At 42.6% G+C, this 18730-nt stretch overlaps 1 long non-coding RNA gene across 1 annotated transcript; it reads right to left on the reverse strand.

The window, feature by feature from the left end:
- Window positions 1-6677: 6677 nt before the first annotated feature.
- LOC140258248 (uncharacterized) lies at window positions 6678-18048 on the reverse strand. The gene is made up of 4 exons (XR_011905218.1): window positions 18012-18048; window positions 8089-8282; window positions 7816-7952; window positions 6678-7202 (listed from the first exon to the last, which is right to left on the reverse strand). It is a non-coding gene; the product is annotated as an uncharacterized lncRNA (long non-coding RNA).
- Window positions 18049-18730: the final 682 nt, after the last annotated feature.

Consider the following 18730-nt stretch of genomic DNA (forward strand, 5'->3'; position numbering starts at 1 on the left):
CTTCCTTCCTTCCTTCCTTCCTTCCTTCCTTCCTTCCTTCCTTCCTTCCTTCCTTCCTTCCTTCCTTCCTTCCTTCCTTCCTTCCTTCCTTCCTTCCTTCCTTCCTTCCTTCCTTCCTTCCTTCCTTCCTTCCCAGTAGACAGAGTTTGGAATATGACTCTTAACTCATGCCATGCAGTAATACCAGTGATGCCTGGATTCCACTTGCTTATTCCCTCAGCAGTGCTTCTGATTGACCCTTGGGACCTCAGAAAGAAGAGTGTGGATCTTGATTCTTGCTTTACTGTAAGGTGCTTCATGGTAGATGTGGTGCTGTGAGGTACCATTATGGCAGTGAACAGATCCAGGCTGAGAAGTGTTTCCATGGACACTTCTCATTCCAACTCCATTCCTTTCACAGGGAGATGTTCTCCTTTAGCTTCAGGTGCAGAAGAGGTATAAGAGGAGCAGTGATTCTTCACACAGGTCTAGGTAGAATATCTTTGCACATCAGAATATGGTGCCTTTAGAGTGAGGCTTTCAGATTTTACAGAAATGTAGAATACAGTAGGGAACTTATTGTGCATCATTTAAGAGCTAAAGCTTCTCTTTTCCTTTGAGTCACTGCAATTAAATGGGTATTTATGATAGAAAAAGCAAAACGTAGGCGAAGGCACATTGTGTGTAGGACAGACTAATTAACAAAAGCCACAGTAAGATGTATAATCTATACGAATGTATCAGGGACTTCTCTTATATCTTCCAGCACATCGTGATGTTGCAGGCTTCCTCTGTTTTTTATTCAGTGATGCTTCTTTATCCAAAGAAGGTAATTTGAAATGACCAAGAAGCAGTTCTCCTCTTGAAGGCTCATATTTTATTCTCAGGAAGGAGCCACAGCAACGTGTTCCAGTCAGTTCCTGTTGTGTCTCTGTGTTTCAAAACGTAGCATTCCTGAGTGAGTATTTATTCATCCCTCATTTCTGCAGCCCGAACAGTTTATGTTTCCAAAATCTTGGTCTTCCATTAGGAATTCATGTCAGCCGAGTGAAATTTCAGAGCTGCCATGTCTCCTACATCTCCCCTCTGCTGAAAGCTTCCTCTCCATCACTGCCTCGCAGCTCTGAGAAGCGTCCTCTCATGCTCACATCAGCAGCTCCAATTCTTTCCTGAACCGCTGTGATTTCCAAGGCCGCTTTGCAGAGATAAAGGCTCATTCCTCTCCTGCCCTTCCAGGTCGGGTTTCTCCTCTCTTCTCTCTTCCCTCTACCCTCTTCACCCTTCTCTCTTTTCTCTCTCCTTTCTCCTCTCCGAATTCCCAGCGCTCTCGCAGAGCTGCAGCCCTGAGCCGCCCTCTGGATGTAAGAGTGAGAAAAGCCGGGAGAATCGTTCCTCACCTCCTGGCTCTCCGTTATACTGTACTTACCTGCATATAATCCTGTTTGTGGCTTTCCGAGAGCCAAACCAGCCTCCTCTGCATTCAGTCCCATGCTCCCCCGTCTCTCTGTTAAAAGTAAACGTCTCTTTCTCGCGGTGCTTACCAACCAATGGGCTCTGCCTGGCTACAGATTCTTCAGGAACAGCGAATGGCATCGGCAGGCAGGGGAAAGCAGGGTTTATTTTCTCTTTCCTTCGCATTCCCAATCCTGCTTTGTGCTCTTGGCGTTTTACCCGATGGTTCTCCGTGCGGCAGATCCTTTGGAAGGGTTTGAACTGGGACGTATTCCAGTGCAGCCGGGCTATTTCTGCTAAAGATCTCGCAGAGAACGGCAGCCCGGCAGCATCCGGCTGGTTCTCGTTTCTATCCCTGCTCGGCAGCGGCCAACAGCGGCACTGGGCGTCCAGTACAAGAACTACACTTAGCCGTCTGCCCCCGACCTCAGCACCCCGATTCCTCACAGAATCATTCAGATCCAACTTTCCACCTCCCATCAATATTGGCCACTCAACCATGTCACACACACAGTACCACATCTGCACGTCTCTTGAACGCTTGCAGGGACAGTGATTGCCCCACCTCCCCGGGCAGCCTGTTCCAGTCCTTGGTCAGGTCTCATCCACTAATTGAGCAAATTAAGAAATACTCTTCCCACCTGAAGCATTTGGCAAATAGACACACTTTCTTAGTGCTCTGCTACTACTCTGAACCGCCATTTGGTTTGAAAGTTATAATCCAAGCCAGAAACATCCAAGTAAGAGACATCGCATACGAGCCTTGTGTGAAATATTTTCGAGAAAGAAATATTCTGGGCACACACAGGGAGAAGTGATTGTGCAGAGGGAGGTGTCCCTGTTTGTGCCAGGTGGGTTGGAACCAGATGATCTTTAAGGCCCTTTCCAGCCCAAACCATTCTATCGTTCCATAATCTCTAAGTTAATGTAATTGTGAAGAAATCAAACCCATTGAGATCATTTTAATGCTTTTACATCCAATATTTCATGACTACTATGAGTTTTCTGGAGTGGGGTTTCCATTGACAAGGAGGAGATAACGCATGGAAAACTGCATGATGAACAGACAAGCAAAACAAAGTTGCCATGCAGTTCAAGCCCACTGTATCAATAGTCCCAGCTTTCTACATTTTCACAAAGCAATAGAGGAGAATAAGATGACTGTAATACTGGAATAGCCTTGAAAAAGACTTCAGAGCCAGAAGGGCCACAAAGGCAACACAGGAACAAGGGCGAGAAAAATCCATCTTGTGGAGAAATGCTTCTCCAATTGACTATGTGAAGATAGTCAGTATGAGTGATTGAAAGCAAGCAGTTAAGTGAAAATAAGAAGCAAAAAAGCAGAAAAGTATCCAGACTGTATTATGTTGTGGACATGGAAATAACACATACTATTTTTGATCCACAGATAAGGGAGGAGAAAACCTGGGGAGAGGTTGGCCTGAGGAAGGATAACCTTGCAATTCTACTTGATCAACTGAGGAGAGAGGCAGGACTCAAAATGAGAAGCAGATTTGGAAGTGAAGGACAGGAAGAGGAGCAGCAATGATTAGAGGAAAGATGATATGAAAGAGAACCCAAGAGAAGATGAGCATAAATCTGCTTAGATGACAAGTTTGATCAAAGAGATTATATATTTAGGATCTGTCCTGAAGGCAGCCTAGAAGGAGCTTGTCAGCATAAGATGGTCCTGGTTTCAGCTGAGATGGTGTAGTTGCTGAGCAATGGAAACACACCTGGGGCTGGATCAGGCCACTCAGCAGCAAAGAGTCACCAGAATGATATCATAGTGGCTGGGGGGAGACAGTAGAGGTTTAACTTAGATATTAGGAGGAAGTTTTTCACACAGAGTGTGGTGACGCACTGGAACAGGTTGCCCAAGGAGGTTGTGGATGATGGTCTCAGGACCTAGATTCTCTCTCTTCCATCTCTCAGAGCACCTCTCTTCCCACTTGAGGAGAAAGAAAACTAGCAAAAAGTAGCAGCAAAACAAAGGGAATCCTACTACTGTAGCCAATCGAACAGGATGAATTGCCCAGACCAAGAAAGCAGCAGAGTTTGTCTTCTTAAGTGTCCTGAGGACAAGCTTGGTTCATCTTCAAGCCAAGTTCTCCAGACCCCTGGATTTAATTCTCAGTATTAAATCCATTGCATGAAAAATATTGTGAAAGTGTAAATACTTAGTGCAGACACGCCTTAAAAGGAACTCAGTAGTAAAGTGCAGCTTCATGGACAGATGAGTCACTGCCTGGAAAGGAAACTAGGCTCTTCAGGCTTTCAAAGGCAACACAGATTGAAGGGGGCTGTTGTTTTCTCATGGCATAGGTGAACACAGAGTAAGGTCAGCATGACACAACTTAAGCCAACCCACTTATATCTACTGTTTCTGAAGCTACAGTGAATAGCACATTGGTTTGCTGTTGCTCAAGGGTCAGTGCTCTTTGTAAGCTGAATCCAGCTAAAATGCTAAGGGCAGTTTAACCTCAGCTCAAGAGAAATCTGACCTTTGCTCTGCAGGAGTGAGAGAATTGTATTGGGAAGATACCTGGAGAACAAAGACCTTATGTACCCTCTCTTTCTCTGCCCTCAGTTGTATTTTCCTCTCACATAATGCATCCAGCAGCAACTGCAGCACAGGCACCTTCCAGAATCGCATCACGACCCTTGTGTCTCAAAAACTAAACCATTCCTAGAAACACAGATCAACCAGTGAACTTAGTGGCACATCTGTGACACAAAGCAGTGAGGTTTAGGTTCTGAGTATGCTAAGATAGCCAGGTATCTTAGCTATTTTGCTTTGTACATTGGCAAAACAGAGCTGGGCAAAGCCATCTTTCTTTAGGATGATGTTTTGACATGCTTTGTGCTGCTGAACAGTGACACATAGATACTCTGAAAGAAGGGAGCTTCCAAGAGCAGAGGTCATCCACCTCAAAGGGGGGGAGGAATCCAGAAAGAGTTTATTCACCTTTTAGGTGACAGGTGTGTACTCATGTCAGTATCACATTTACTAATGGAGTGGGCATACCAGCAGTGAAAACCTGAACACAGCTTAATGCACACAGATACACACACATAGAGAATTAATCACTATGAAATATACAGATAGGAAAGGAGTGCATGTTAGGTACTGCTGAAGGTGCATCATAGTTAATTTACTTTCCAAAGAGTTTCATAGAATCATAGAATGACTTGGGTTGGAAGGGACCTCAAGGATCATGAAGCTCCAGACTCCCTGCCACAAAGCAAGGCCACCAACCTCCACATTTAATACCAGACCAGGATGCCCAGTGATCCACCAAACCTGGCTTTGAACACCTCTAGGGACAGGAAATCCACAACATCTCTGGGCAGCCGTTCCAGCACCTCGCCACTCTCATAGTAAAGAGCCTCCCCCCGATATCCAACCTAAAACTTCCCTCCTTCAACTTAAAACCATTTTCCCCTTGTCCTGCTGTTATCTACCCTTTCAAAGAGTTTGCACCTGGGACAAGTGCAACACTCCTCATAGCTCAAGATTCTTCAGCTGCTGTCCTCACAATTCTAGAGGAAAAAAACAATGATTTCTTTTTATATTTAACTTTTTGCATCCCATCAGTGGTAGAGAGGGCTCATGGAAATGAAGACTGACAAGAAAGTGATGAGACTTGGGCACGACTAACTCTGGGGGTCAATAAAACGCAGCTTCGGATCTATCAGGAAGTCGATCCCTGCCCTGAGCTTCCCAGGATGGAGCAGTGGCAGGCAGCAGGGTTGGAGCGGCTGCCCAGTCCCTGGCTGGGAAGATGCTCTGCTGCAACACCCGCTCTGCTCCAGCGGAGGGCGGCAGCCACTAAGGAAAGAAAGTGAGCAGCGAATCTGCAAGTCACGGAAAGGAGGGGCAGAAAAAAGCTCTGAAACAACCGGGCTTTCCCCGGAGTCTGTTATGGGAGGCTCCTCCGGAGAGAGGCGGGTCTTCTCATCCATCCACCCACTCATCCATCCATCCGCCCATCCACCCATCTATCTATCCATCCTCTGGCACCCTTCCTAGCAGGAGCTAGCCACTGTTATGCTGCTCGGTGCCTGGAGGAGAGGACAGTGCACTCAGATCTAGAGAAACAAGTCTGCACTGAGAGTGTGAAACTCAGAGCAGGAGGCTGGAGAGAAACGTCAATTACGGGGTCATTAGTGAGGCTGAGAGGGGGCACCTGGCATTCTGAAATGAGCTGGTTTGGGGAGGGGATGTGGGTCATGGAGCAGTCATGGAGATCATTTTAACCCTCAGGCGCCTTAACTCTGGCTTCCTGCCCTTGCTGCAGATCAAAAATGAAATTAAAGCAGTATTGAGCAGTATACTGGTTCACTCCAGCACTGGGACTGCAGGGCAAGTGGGGACAGCAGTCAGCTTAAAGTCTGGGAATCAGGGATTGTCGTAGGAGACACCAGAGCTGAATAATCCCTTAATTTCCTTTCCTGCCAAACCAGGGTATACCTAATGCGCGTTTAATATTGCTTGGGTTGTGTTAGACCTCTAGCTCAACAAAAGTAAGCCACGGATGACTCTGGGACAGCTTTAAGAATGACTGCAGGCTGCCTGTCTGAATAAGGAGTATGTCATGTGAGACAAACTTTTTACACAAGTCCAAATCTGGATTAGTGAATATATAATATTCACTAGAATATAATGTATTCTTCTGAATATACAGAAGAAATAAACCAACCCCCCCAAAAGAAAACAGCTGTGTGCTCTATGTACCATCATCTGCCATTCAGAGGGCAGCACCAGTGTTTGGAGTACAGTAACAAACAGATGTTCTTTACCCTGTTACTCAGCAGATGGAGTATGAGCTACTTTTACATGAAGCAATAGAATCCTTGCTGCACAGCCTCTTTGTTCATGAACACTTCCCATCAAATACACAAATCAAAAAGACATCAGTGAAAACTATTTGTCCAACTCTTCAGGCTGAACAGAACAAACCCACACAGTGTTTCTTTCTTTCTTTCTACACAGTTTTCATTTCTTTCTGTGCATTCGTCAGGAGAAAAGGGTGAAAAAGATCAAGCTGGTGGCTGAGTGGCATAAATCACTGAGAGACAGAAGCATCAAAATACAGCAAAAATTCTCCTCAAGATTGATGCAAACAGGGGAACTACAAAGAGGCTTCTAATCTATGTAACATTCAAACATGTCTATTGATATTGTCTCTCAAAACCTGAGGTTTTTATGTTGCTCTCTGTCACACATCATTAAAGGCTAAAATGCTGTCTGACTTTGCAAAAGTGAGCCACAGCTGGCTGAAAAAGCAGCTTCTGTTAGAAAATACTCAATATTCACTATTCTCCATATTCTAAAGCAGATGCTGTGTACAAAGCATGTCAGGAGGCTCTGCTGGAATGACCTCTGCCACCCTTCCTACAGGGTCCTATGTCTATTCAGTGCTTAAATAGAGGTGCTCAGTGCTGTTTAACATACAGACAGACCTGAGGGAGCAGGTGAAGGAGAGACGAAGGCAGAAAACTTCTGCACACCACCATGGTTCAAAAACCCTCGTGCAAAATAAAAGAGGTAGCATCAAACAAAGAAATGTGAAGCAGTTATTGCTGCTTAATGATACCATCACATCTTGGTTAAGCCTGGGAGACAGACACTGGAGGAAGCTGCTCTTCATTTGGATTGATCCAAGTGAGAATGCTTCAAATCCTCTGATTTCTTCATGACATCCTGCAGCGTGTTCTGGTGCACAACACTTTTCCCAGTCATTTGACTGTGTGCCTTTCCACGGCTTCTATATATTAAAAAAAAACACATGCATTTTAACCAGCAGTCTAGTAAACTATGTGTTGTATTAAATGAAGAGTGGGTAGCAGGGAGCTCATCTTGCATAAAGGTGGACCTTTATACACGAATACCATACCAATGTTTCCATACTGTATGCTGTTCCCACGTCTTGTACATTATTTTTTTAGAAACTTTATAGTTAGTCACAAGGTATTGAGAAAAATAGTAGACAGGATCTTTAAGAAGATAACACTTTTTTCCCCAAATACAGTCTCTTAGCGTACTTCCTTCTGATATTTAGGGACACCTCACAACCCGAAACATCACCCAAAACACCCAAACACAACCCAAACATCACCCAAAACACTCAAGAAGGTGTGATATACTATGCCTCTTAGGAGTCATGAGTGACACTTGGTACACTGGAAGAAGACATGTCTAAAGATACCAATACTTACGCAGTTTCAGTGGTGTCATTATGGTTTGGTTTCTTAGGGGAAGTATGCTGATATTCTTAGTTTGTTATGACAACAGCAGTCACAGTGGTCAGTCTACTGCAGAATTCAGTCACTAAATCTTAACATAAATCAGGTGCCTTTGAAAATTAAAGTTTTACTCACCAGTAAATGGAGTTAGCATCACTTGACATCAAGGAGAAATCCTGAGAGATGCACCTGCCCAAGGCGGGATCGCTGCTGGACATCCTGCTGCTTCAGCAAGGAGAACTCCAATTAGGTCTTCTCTGACTGCTTTCTTTCTAAGATAAAGTGACTGGCATGTATTCAAGCTTACAGTCTTACCACATTGCTTTCAGCCTCTCAATGTAATTTGTTGTTCCTCCATGAGAGATTTCAATACATCACCTGTTCATGGTTATGGCCATCAGCACCTACCTGGTGGTTTAATATTAATAAGTTGTCTGGTCCAGAGAAAAGTCACATCGAAGCCTACTGTGGTTCCTAAGCCTGAGCAAGGCTTATGTCAAGTGCAGAAACAGCCTGTTACAGCAGCTGTGCAGTTTGGCAGTCTCCTAGACTGGTGCTCACTGCTTTTTCTCATATATTTCTTTCTAGCATCCTCTGGAAACCTAAAAAGACAACAAGTTCAAATACACTCTTACATCTCTGTGCTTTGTTTAATACAATGAACCGCTAGCAAGTTTCCTGTTTTCCAAACAACGGGCATGAAGGTTTTCTAATATTTTTAATGAACTGCAGTTCCAGGTCCATCTGTAATTCTGGCTGATTTATGCTTTTTCTGCTTCTGTAATATCCGTTCTAAAACAAATGGATGCCAATGTTGCACAGGGTTCCTAAAGCGTTATGTGTTCATAAGCTCAGCCAGTCCAGAGAAATATTATCAACTGATAAAAGTCTTGAAGGAAATTAAACATGAGGAAAGAGAGCTAAAAATGTTTAGCTTAGGGAGAAGGAGATGAGGAGGTGTGATAAAAGTACGAAAAACAAATGTGTCAACAATGAAGCAAGAACTAACAGAGACACAGGGGTACCAAACCAACCATGTGTGCGAAATGGCTTAGGGGAAGGTGTAGGCTATACATGGAGGAACAGTTAGGGTTCGTTTACACATAGATCCCTGTAAGTCCAGACAATCTCCATACAAAATCACATTCTGAAGTTGATTGTGGTGGAATTTTGTTTTTAATATTCTGGATTAAAACTGAGAAACAGGAGAAGATAAACATCGACATTCTTGACCTACTTGATCATTTGCCTTTGAATAACTATTTTTGAAGTGAGAAAGACCCAAGTTTACAGAAAAGTACTTAAAATTTAAGAGAAAGTGCTGTAGTAACTGAAACAAATTAGCATTGCTACTATTAAAGTACCAGGTTTAGACTCTGCCAACAGAGATAAGGAAAGGCACGTATAAGATACCGAGTTCTATATCTTCTTCATGATTACACCTTGTATTACTTGTATCATTTGTTAAATGGCCATGATAGTGCAGAAGTTCATACCATTGCCATCAAGTATACAACACATTTTATTTAACAAAGAGCCCATGGTCTGACTGTTCTACTGTAGCCACAATATCAGCCATTGGTTAATAACAGTATTTCAGTTACATGACAAACAAGAATAGACATGGAGACACTAAGAAAATCTAATCATTAAAGTGAGCATTTTTCCCCAAAAATAGAAATTATTTTTATTTTAAAAAATAAAACCAAGGAAGGAAGGATGGAAGAAAAGAAGGAAGGAAAGAAGGAGAGCACTCAAAGATTAAGCAAGTGTGCAAAATGAGAAAGACTCCATCCCAAAATCCTGAGGCAGCTACTAGAAAAACTGGGCCAATATTAGCATATGTATTCAGGACACTCCTGGAAGCAAGGAGATGTTTGGAACAATTTTAATACAACACCTGTCTTGTATACTAAGGAAAATACAAGAATAAAAAGAAAATGCAGATTTAAGACTGGAAGGGTAACAGAGGACACCATTAAGCCTAGATAGAGCAGGCCAGCTGGACTGTTATGATTTAATTAAGGAGAGTTTGACTCTGTGGGATTTACACATGGGAGGTTACTCCTATCAAATCTGACAGAATTTTTCACAGTGGTAACAAATATCACAGAAGGAAACTGTGGACATAAAACTGATTTGACACAGTACTGCATACTGTTAAATTAGAAAATGTAATGATTAAGGAAGAGGCCGCATGAAAAGCCTGCAAAAGGAAAAAGCTGTCTTTGAAATGAAATACGTGAAATCGAAAGATAAAATGTAGATCAAATTTTAATTGGTTCAGCTTCATCAAATTAAATGTAGCTTCTCTACCCCCAGTATCTTTTGCCCTACTAATCGCAGAGGCATAATACACCACTTTTAATTAGTTTTTACCAATTTCATGTTTTGCTGCCTCATCTGCTGCTTTAAAGGACATGGATGGTACACTACCTGAATATGAGTAATGCTTTAGAATTGTAGAAATCATTGAGTCACCCAGGGTGGAAAAGACCTCAAAAATCATCCAGTCCGACCATCCACCTATCACCAATATTTCCCTCCAAGCCATGTTCCCTTATTCAATTCCAGTCTTGTCTTTCTCTCCTGGAACTCACAGTTGAGCTGCTTCATCAGAAAACAGTTTTCTCATCATCCCCAGAATCACAGAAAAGGTGATGTTAGGAGGTGCCTTCTGGAGACCATCATATTCAGTGTCCTCACTCCTTAAATCAGGGTCAGCTAAAGCAGATTGCTCAGATTCTCAGCCACTGGCTTTTGAATATCCAGGAATGGAGACTTCAAGGTGGTCAAACACTGAAACAAACTTCCTTGTGAGTGTGTTGGTACTCCATACCTGTCAGTGTTAAAGAGCCATTTGGACAATGTCCTCCATAATATTCTTGAAAGTTTGGTTAGCACTGAAGTGGTCAGGCAGTTAGAATAAATGATCTTTGTAGGTCCTTTCAAACTATCCTATCCTATCCTATCCTATCCTATCCTATCCTATCCTATCCTATCCTATCCTATCCTATCCTATCCTATCCTATCCTATCCTATCCTATCCTATCCTATCCTATCCTATCCTATCCTATCCTATCCCGTCCCATACTGAAGTTTGGCCCCAAAGCTATACTTTAGCCCACACCAACGTTACTTATGTGAGTTCAGAATGAGTTTATAAAGTTTGTTAAGCTTGAGAGAACACAGTCAGTCAGTCTAGATAACATCAACTAAATAACAAAGAATGTGAAAGAACATCATTTGTTCTACCAGCAGTAATGTTTACAGCAACATAATCAGTTACAGAGATCATCTGCAAACAGCCTAATATTTGGAAGGAAATTAAATTCAGACTTTGACGGATATCTGTTCTGAAGATCAGGGTTGGGGCCACATATTGATTCCCTGTAATAACATTCTAAGTACAGTCTGTAGACTTAAAGCTTTCAGTTTGGAAGCAAGAAAGCAACATTAATCTCTGTCTGGCTGGTATTGTTCTCATTCCTTAGACAGAAAGCAAGACAGCAGGTTTCTTCCTAAGATAATGTAAAAACAATTTACAAAAGTGAAGTAATGCTTGGAAAGTTTGGCCCCATATATTCTGTAATGTATTTCTAAAAACAAATCTTTGTATGGCATTTAGTTATATGCTTTGTGGGGTTCATATGTGTGAAAGCTGCATGGCATCACATAACTACATATTGTAATCCCACCCTGGTGTTTTGCCTCGGGGAAGAAGATGCAGCAGCCCCCTTTCTGAAGGTCTCCAGCTGATGATTAGTCTTTGACTATTTATGTGTATAGAAGCATAGCTATTGCTCAACAGACCTGAAGAGGGGATTCTGCAGTATTGAGAAAAGGATGAAAAGCAAATCCAACAATTATTTGGTGCTGAGCACTTCAAAACGACCAGGTTTTTATTTGTTGTTACCGTGGACCATATTGCCTATTTGATCTGGGAAATAAGTCAGTCACAGTTCTTTAGTGCACCAAACCTGATTTCCTACCACTGCAAAGAACTGCAGACTGGGAGAAGGGCACATTGGACATAGGTTGTGATTGCAAGGCAGTAAGATTTCCCCCCTCCCCCTGACTTAGTGTCTAAGGAAAACTTCATCTTGCACTTGGATAGCACTTTCAGTGCTCCTGCCCTCTGAGCATCTTTGTGGCCTCTTCTGGATCTGCACCAACATCTCCACATCTTTCTCATGCTGGGGATCCCCATGATAGAATAGCAGAGGAGAAACAATCACACTTCTCTTTCTGATGACTACTCCTCTTCTGATACAGCCCAGGATACAGCTGGCCTTCTGGCTGCTGGCTCACGACAAGTTTTTCATCCACCGGAACCCCCCAGGACCATTTCCCTGGGGCTGCTCTCAATATCAGACATGGAGATTCAATTTGTGCTGACTGGTTCCCCAGAAAGAAGCTTACTTCAACCTAAAGGTATGCCTCAGAGAACTGAAACTAAGATTCGACCCTAAGGTTCCAGTTCTTGAACAAAATAAAACTGCAGTGAAACATCAGAAGGAAGGAAGACGTAGACTTCTTTAAGTAAGAACAAAATGCCCTTGAGCAACAAAATGATGCAAAGCGAAGGAGGCATCAGCAGAACAGAATGATTCACACATGACAGACACTGTGAACTGTGCAGTAAAAGGTGCTTATTGTGCACAGGAGCATCCAATTACATGGGCACCAGCATGCTTGGTTTATCCCACTGCGCTGTCACCTGTGATTACAAGGAACTGAAGTGACAGTGAATGTATAGGGAAATCTCAGACTGCTCTGGCTAAGAAGGAAGGCTCTAAAGGAGGGGCTTGTGTTGGAAAAAGTGACTATCTGGTAAATATCCTGTTCTGTAAAACTCCTAATACTGAATAGGGAACTATTATATCTTACAACTCTTTCCCTTTACCCACCTGTCCATCTGTCACCTGCACCTTGGATTCACTTTTTGTATTATTTTTTCCCCACTAAACCTTATTCTCCTGGTGCCACATGGCAACAGTTAACTTTAATTGACCAACTCTGTCCTCTTCCTCCTCTTTCCCTCCTGACCCCTTTCACCATACAAGCTAATGTATTTTTAGAATCCTTGAGTTTGCAGATAAACTTCACAAAGAAACCTGATTGCACACCAGTAATGGATAAGAATAAATTGCAGTAACAGTCAGGAGTGATTGACGGAGGAGAAATTCACCATTTAAACTACGGTCTAGCATCAAATCATGATGATGTTTCATACACATTTTCCTACAGAAGTCTGTCACAGATCCAGCTCTATAAAACTGGTTCACCAGCACCATGTCTGCTATGGGAATGAACACTAAATCTTAGCCGATGCCAAATGGGAAGAGGGGAAAAGAAAAGCTTGTTGGAGCTTGTTGGAATTCAGATGAGCCTGGATCAGGGAGGGAATCCGAAGTAAGTGAAAATTTCATAACAAGATGTGGAAAATTGTACAGACAGGAAAATGAGAGCACATGGAGCAGTGTATAATAGGGGAATAAATGGGTAGGCAGTGCTGCAGAAACTATCTGGGGTTACAGCGGTTCACAGACTATGAAATACCACATTCAAAAGAAGTAAAAAGAGGAAAATTGCATCCCAGGATATATTATCAGAAGTGTTGTCTGTAAGACAAGGGAGGTAATTATTCTGCTCTACTTATTACCAGTAAGAACTTGATTCCTGCTTTGGGCACAGCATTTAAAGAAGCCTGGGAATAATAAAGAACATCCAGAGAATAAGAAGATTTTTCAGAAAGCCGGGATCTTCAAAGAAGGGCTGAAAGAGCTGGAACTATTTAGATGATGAATGAGGAAGTTGAGGGAAGGGCAGAAAGGTCTTCCAATTTATCAAAGCTTATTACAGTGATCAATTGCTCTTTGTGTCCTCTGATGGAGGGCAAGAAGCAACCAGCTTAACCTGCAGCAAGGAGGATTTAGGTTACACACTAGGAAAAACATTCTGCCTTGAGGACAGTTAAGATCTGGAACAGGCTGGTTGGGGTGGTAGCAGAACACCTTCAGTACTAAGAATGTATCAGTGACTGGTGCTACTTGTGTGTTGCACTGCAAACCAGGTGGAAGAACAAGCTGTAACCGTATCCATTACATTGGACTGCTCTGATGTCCCAGATCCCCGGGGGAAACATCCACAGAGGGTGGATACACCAAACCCTTATTTTGAAGTCAAAAGTTTCTGCATTTGTGAATTTCAAGCTGATGATTTTTATCAATAAAGCTTCTTTCTCACCACTACACTGAGGGAATTCTTACTTAATGAGATGCTGCGACACGCAACATTTTCCAGCTGGGGACAGAAAGTGTTCTGATAGTATTTGTAACCTTCCTTTAGTTGTGCCTTTATGTGCTGTTTATCGTTATTTAGATTTTAAGCAAAATATTGCACGTTGCAACATGTTCCCAAGTCAGAAGGCAGGAATATATACACAAACAGAGCATAACATTTTTCCATTGAGTCAGCACTACATTGCTGGCATAAACCCCTTACATTTACACCATGCCTTTAACCTGTCTGTGATCTGTAGAAGAATACATCCCCAGAGTCTTTCCCAGTCCTTGAATTCCTGCACCTGTCACTTTAAATTTATTTCTCTTCTTGTCTGGAAGCTATTTTAGTGCAAATGCAAGCACATGTGCTCTGAGCAAGACTCCAAAGAGCAGCAGGGACGACAGGTACACTCCTACATATGTGTATTATCTTCCTTCAGCAGACTAGAAAACAGTGGCAAATAATTTCCCTTTAATGTGTTTTGTTAATTCATGGCCTGCTGCAGTGATCCTTTTCCCCCCATTGTTTTCCAAACCATCCCCTAGGGATGAAACTGCTGGTCACTGCGGCTTAACCAACTCTGAGATGGTACTGAGGTCAGCGCAGCCAGAACATCCTGCAATAGCATCGGCCCATTTCTGCTCTTCTCGTTTCTTCCTGAATGCATTTTGTGTTCCTGCCTTTCTATAGGATGCAGATGACTAAGCATGCAACAACTTCTCCAGTACTTTATCGGTGTCAATTTGTCCTGTTTGTTTGTGGGTCCTAGTAAAGCTCAGATTTAATTCTGTTGGTAATTATTGTGCATTGCCATCATACCTCGCTCCCCAGAACAAATACCTTCTCACTGGACTCCTCCCCTGCTTTTTCATAACAGTTTCACTGTGGATTTATTGATGATCAAACATGTGCACCTGGACCCAGAAACTGAGTTGCTCTGTGAAGATTAAGAATAGCAAATGAGCCATCTTGGTGGGATTTCTTCTATTGCTTAGAACCAGATTCTATAAGCTTTCCCTGAGAAGGGACAGAAGAGGAACTTATGGTAAAGCAAGCTTTTGGAAGCAGAGAGCTCTCATAGCTGAAGGGGGAGATTCCCCATCAAACTGAGGATGTTTTCAGCACAGACTGCCACGTTTGAGATAAGCTGTCTGGGCTCTCTTTAGAAAGACAGAAATAGGGCTTTCAAGGGTCACCTCATCTTACTCAAAGATAGGACAACTGACTAGGATTTCAGAAGAGTTTATTTCACTCCACTGAATATGAAAGGAGAATAAAAAAATTAGATCAAATGCTTGTATCTGTGCTGCAGACTTCTCAGATTAGGTGAGATGTGTGCCACTACATTTCCTACATCCTACCCATGTATTTCTCAGTTTTTCTTTTGCAACTTGAAATACAAAAATCCTAGATATAATATTGAATGACACTTGATTCTCTCAGTCCTGATGGTAGACTCATTACTGTGTTGCAGCTGAGCACACCTGTGCTCATTAGGAAACTACAGACAGCTGTGATAGGATGTTTTAGAACACAGATAAACAAGGGATGCTTTAACCTCTAAAACTAACCCCACGTGACTTGTCCGATGTCAATGATACACATTATCTGTATGTATTAATAATCACCACAGTCAGAGGAGCTACTTTATCAGTCATACTGTAAAATGACTTTGAATGTCCTTCATTATGGAGAGGATGCCCTGCAGTTGGGGTCTTGAGTGTGGTCAGCAAATCTTTTTCTGTCCTTGTGGATTTTGGAGCATACAATGTTTGATGCAGAATCACAAGTTCCACTATCAGAACCACAGTTCAGTGTTTTTGTGGAGCTGTTAAAAACTTCTGTCTTGTGGCCAAATCACTTTCATGTCTCTTAAAAGCATTGTTTTCCACTTCCCCTATTCTTGAGGTTTGACATGGAATAACCTTCTTTCCTAGTCTGAAATACACTAAGCTGTGCATTAGAAAAAGCTCAGCTGCCTTTTAAATGATAAAATCATTTGTAAAACAATGTATTATCTCTTAAAAAATGGCATGAGTGAGAAGCGCATTACATAAAGCATTAAAGGCTCAAAATTTCAAGTTTAAATTTAAACTGGGTGAGTAAGAAAGAAGCTTTGTAACCTGGAACAAAGCAATCAGCAGAACTGAACAGTGTTTTTGCTCCCAGTGGTGTTCAGTTTCCAAATCAGCTTTACTGAGCAACAAAAACATTAGCTGTGAGTGAAAATGGGGGGTTTGTTGTTCAAGATGGGATCTCCCACCCAGGTGCCATGAAGGTGTATGTTAAGAGTGGTCAGGTGCTGGAATGTTCAGCTGTATGGGAACTGCTGAGTCACAGCCTGAACCACTGATTGAGCACCTGGGGAATGGCCTCTCTGTGCTGGAAATACTAGTATGTATCACCCTGTTGGAGTGGGACAAGGGTTAGTACAACGCAACACTTTTCCAGAGTCTATACCTGCAAGTGTGCACAACACAGAGTACAACTGGGCTGCACGTGCTTGAACTTTGTCTGTAACCTATTTATTGTATTATACAGTTGTATAATTCTGGCAGACACTGTAGCACTGAATGTTTCACCACGAGCTCTATTGCTGTAGGGGCTTCACTTCGTAAGTCAATCAGTGCAAAACTAACTGCACCATCAACATTGATTAGGTCATAAAGGCTTTGGCAACTGCAATAACCTGTTACTTCCAGGCTGTTTTGCATTAGCTGTGTGTACATTAAGGAATGCCAGCACCTACACAGTTCAGTTTTGTAGGTTCACGGGAGGAGCCCAGCAGGGCACATAAGGAACCAAATAAGGATCCTTAATGGGAGTTTTAGGTTTTTTTCTTGGCTACAGAAAACTTCAGCAATGTAGTTCACAGGGCAGCAGCTCTGCCATCAGCTAGTGTATTTGACAGCTTTGCAGACAGCACAGGCTTTCCATTTGTGAAAGCTTGCTTGACCCAGGGGGCCATTAGCAAGATCTATAGGCAGAACAGCCTCTCTCTGACAGCAAGTAAGTGAATTTGGTGCCCTGGGTTGACCTGTCCCTGGTATCTTCTAAAGTGGAAGATGTCACCTCAAAAAACTCCCCCTGCATTTCCTTGCTAATAAATGTCTGATACTTCCCTCTCTTTTCACTTGTGTTGCTAGCCAGAATCTGACTCTACACGAGTCAGATGCCCAGCCAACACCTCCTCTTATGTGTGTGGAAAGAGTCTGAGGATAAAATCAACCAAGTTCCACACTTTCATGCTTTTTCATCACTAAGAAAGGAGGGAGATGCTGCTCCTGCCAGTGCTCAGTACAGTCACCCTCCAGAGAAAGATGCAGCTTAACTTCAGGGTTAATAAAAATCAGTAACAACTAGTATGTTTTGTCAGGTTTCCAGTAATTAATGAGCAAGAACATTTTTGGTGCCAAATGTTACCAAAACATCTCAAGCTTCTGTAAATACCACCAGAAAGATGGATCAAAGCTGCCAGCACCAACTGTAATGTTGTCCTATCCCAGTGCTTCACTGCAGCACACACTGATGAACCCACAGCTCTTTGAGGTCTCACACCTCCTACTGAGTAGGAGGTTCAGATGGTAGTCCTGCTGAAACAGCATGCTGGCAGCAAGGGCATTTAGCCTTCATAAAACAAGAAGCCCAATAGGTGATCCAAAGATTTAGGTGCCTTATTGACATGACCATAGCAGGGTAACATTTCTCAATGTGGCAATGTCTTTTCACCATATCCCATTGGCCCCCCCACCACCATGCAGCCCATGTTGTCAGACAAATGAGTCAAATGGTGGGAGTAACAGCATGCTTACAGCTGCTGTCCCTAGTATGAAGACCAGCTTACTGCTACCAGCTCTTTGTCTGGGTCTAGGTTTTGAAATATACTTTTCAAGTCTACCATGTTTGTTTTGTAAGATGCCTTTGACTTTAGTTCTAAAATGTGGATAAGTGAGTTGCTGTCTTTGCTCATGCAACAGCATACAGTTGTAATTACACAAAGGTAAAGTAAATGAACACCCAGAGGTTATATAGAAAAGACTCACCAATGTTGAGGCTCCCTGCAGAAAACCCACTCAGCAGCAATCTCCAAGAAGAGATACTGCCTTAGTAGTGGTCAGCCCTTAAATGGGATCTAGGAGAGGAGCACAGCTGAATTACCTTCACCTGTGCTCCCACAGCTGACCCGTCACTTGCCTCAGATGGTTTAATCAGAGGTTCAGGCTGTGATTAACAGTTTCTCATACAAACAGTCATGTAGCTGTTGGCACTACTAACAGGAACACATTTTTAATAGTTGTGGAGCTGTGTGAGTTATGAGAGGTACCTACTTTGGGTGGATATGTGCTTAAGCAGCACAAGGTCATTATCACAGCATGTATTTTTGTTACAGCTGTTCTTTATATTCTTAGATTGTTCAGTTGTGTGAGCATTAAGTCAGCCACTCAGGTTTTGTTCAAGCACCATAAAGAGCCTAAAATATACCTTAGCGATCCCTTCATATGCACAATTTGTTACTGCATTGCATGTCCTTACCAATTGCTTTGTGCAGATTAACTTCTATGGGATGATATCAAAACACTGTCCAGCTGTTCATTCATTTCTCCTTCAGAGACCTTTGGAGGAGGAAACCAAGGGAGTACAATAGAAAGACAGAAAGCTCCAAATGAAGTGTTCGGTGGAAAGAAGCTGGAAGAATTCAGCTTCATTGTACTTAAATGTGTTGCACATTGATTAGGGAGATAATAAGGTGATTTTTCCTGGA

The sequence above is a fragment of the Excalfactoria chinensis genome, chromosome 13 (genome assembly GCF_039878825.1).
Source record: "Excalfactoria chinensis isolate bCotChi1 chromosome 13, bCotChi1.hap2, whole genome shotgun sequence".
Lineage (NCBI taxonomy): Eukaryota > Metazoa > Chordata > Aves > Galliformes > Phasianidae > Excalfactoria > Excalfactoria chinensis.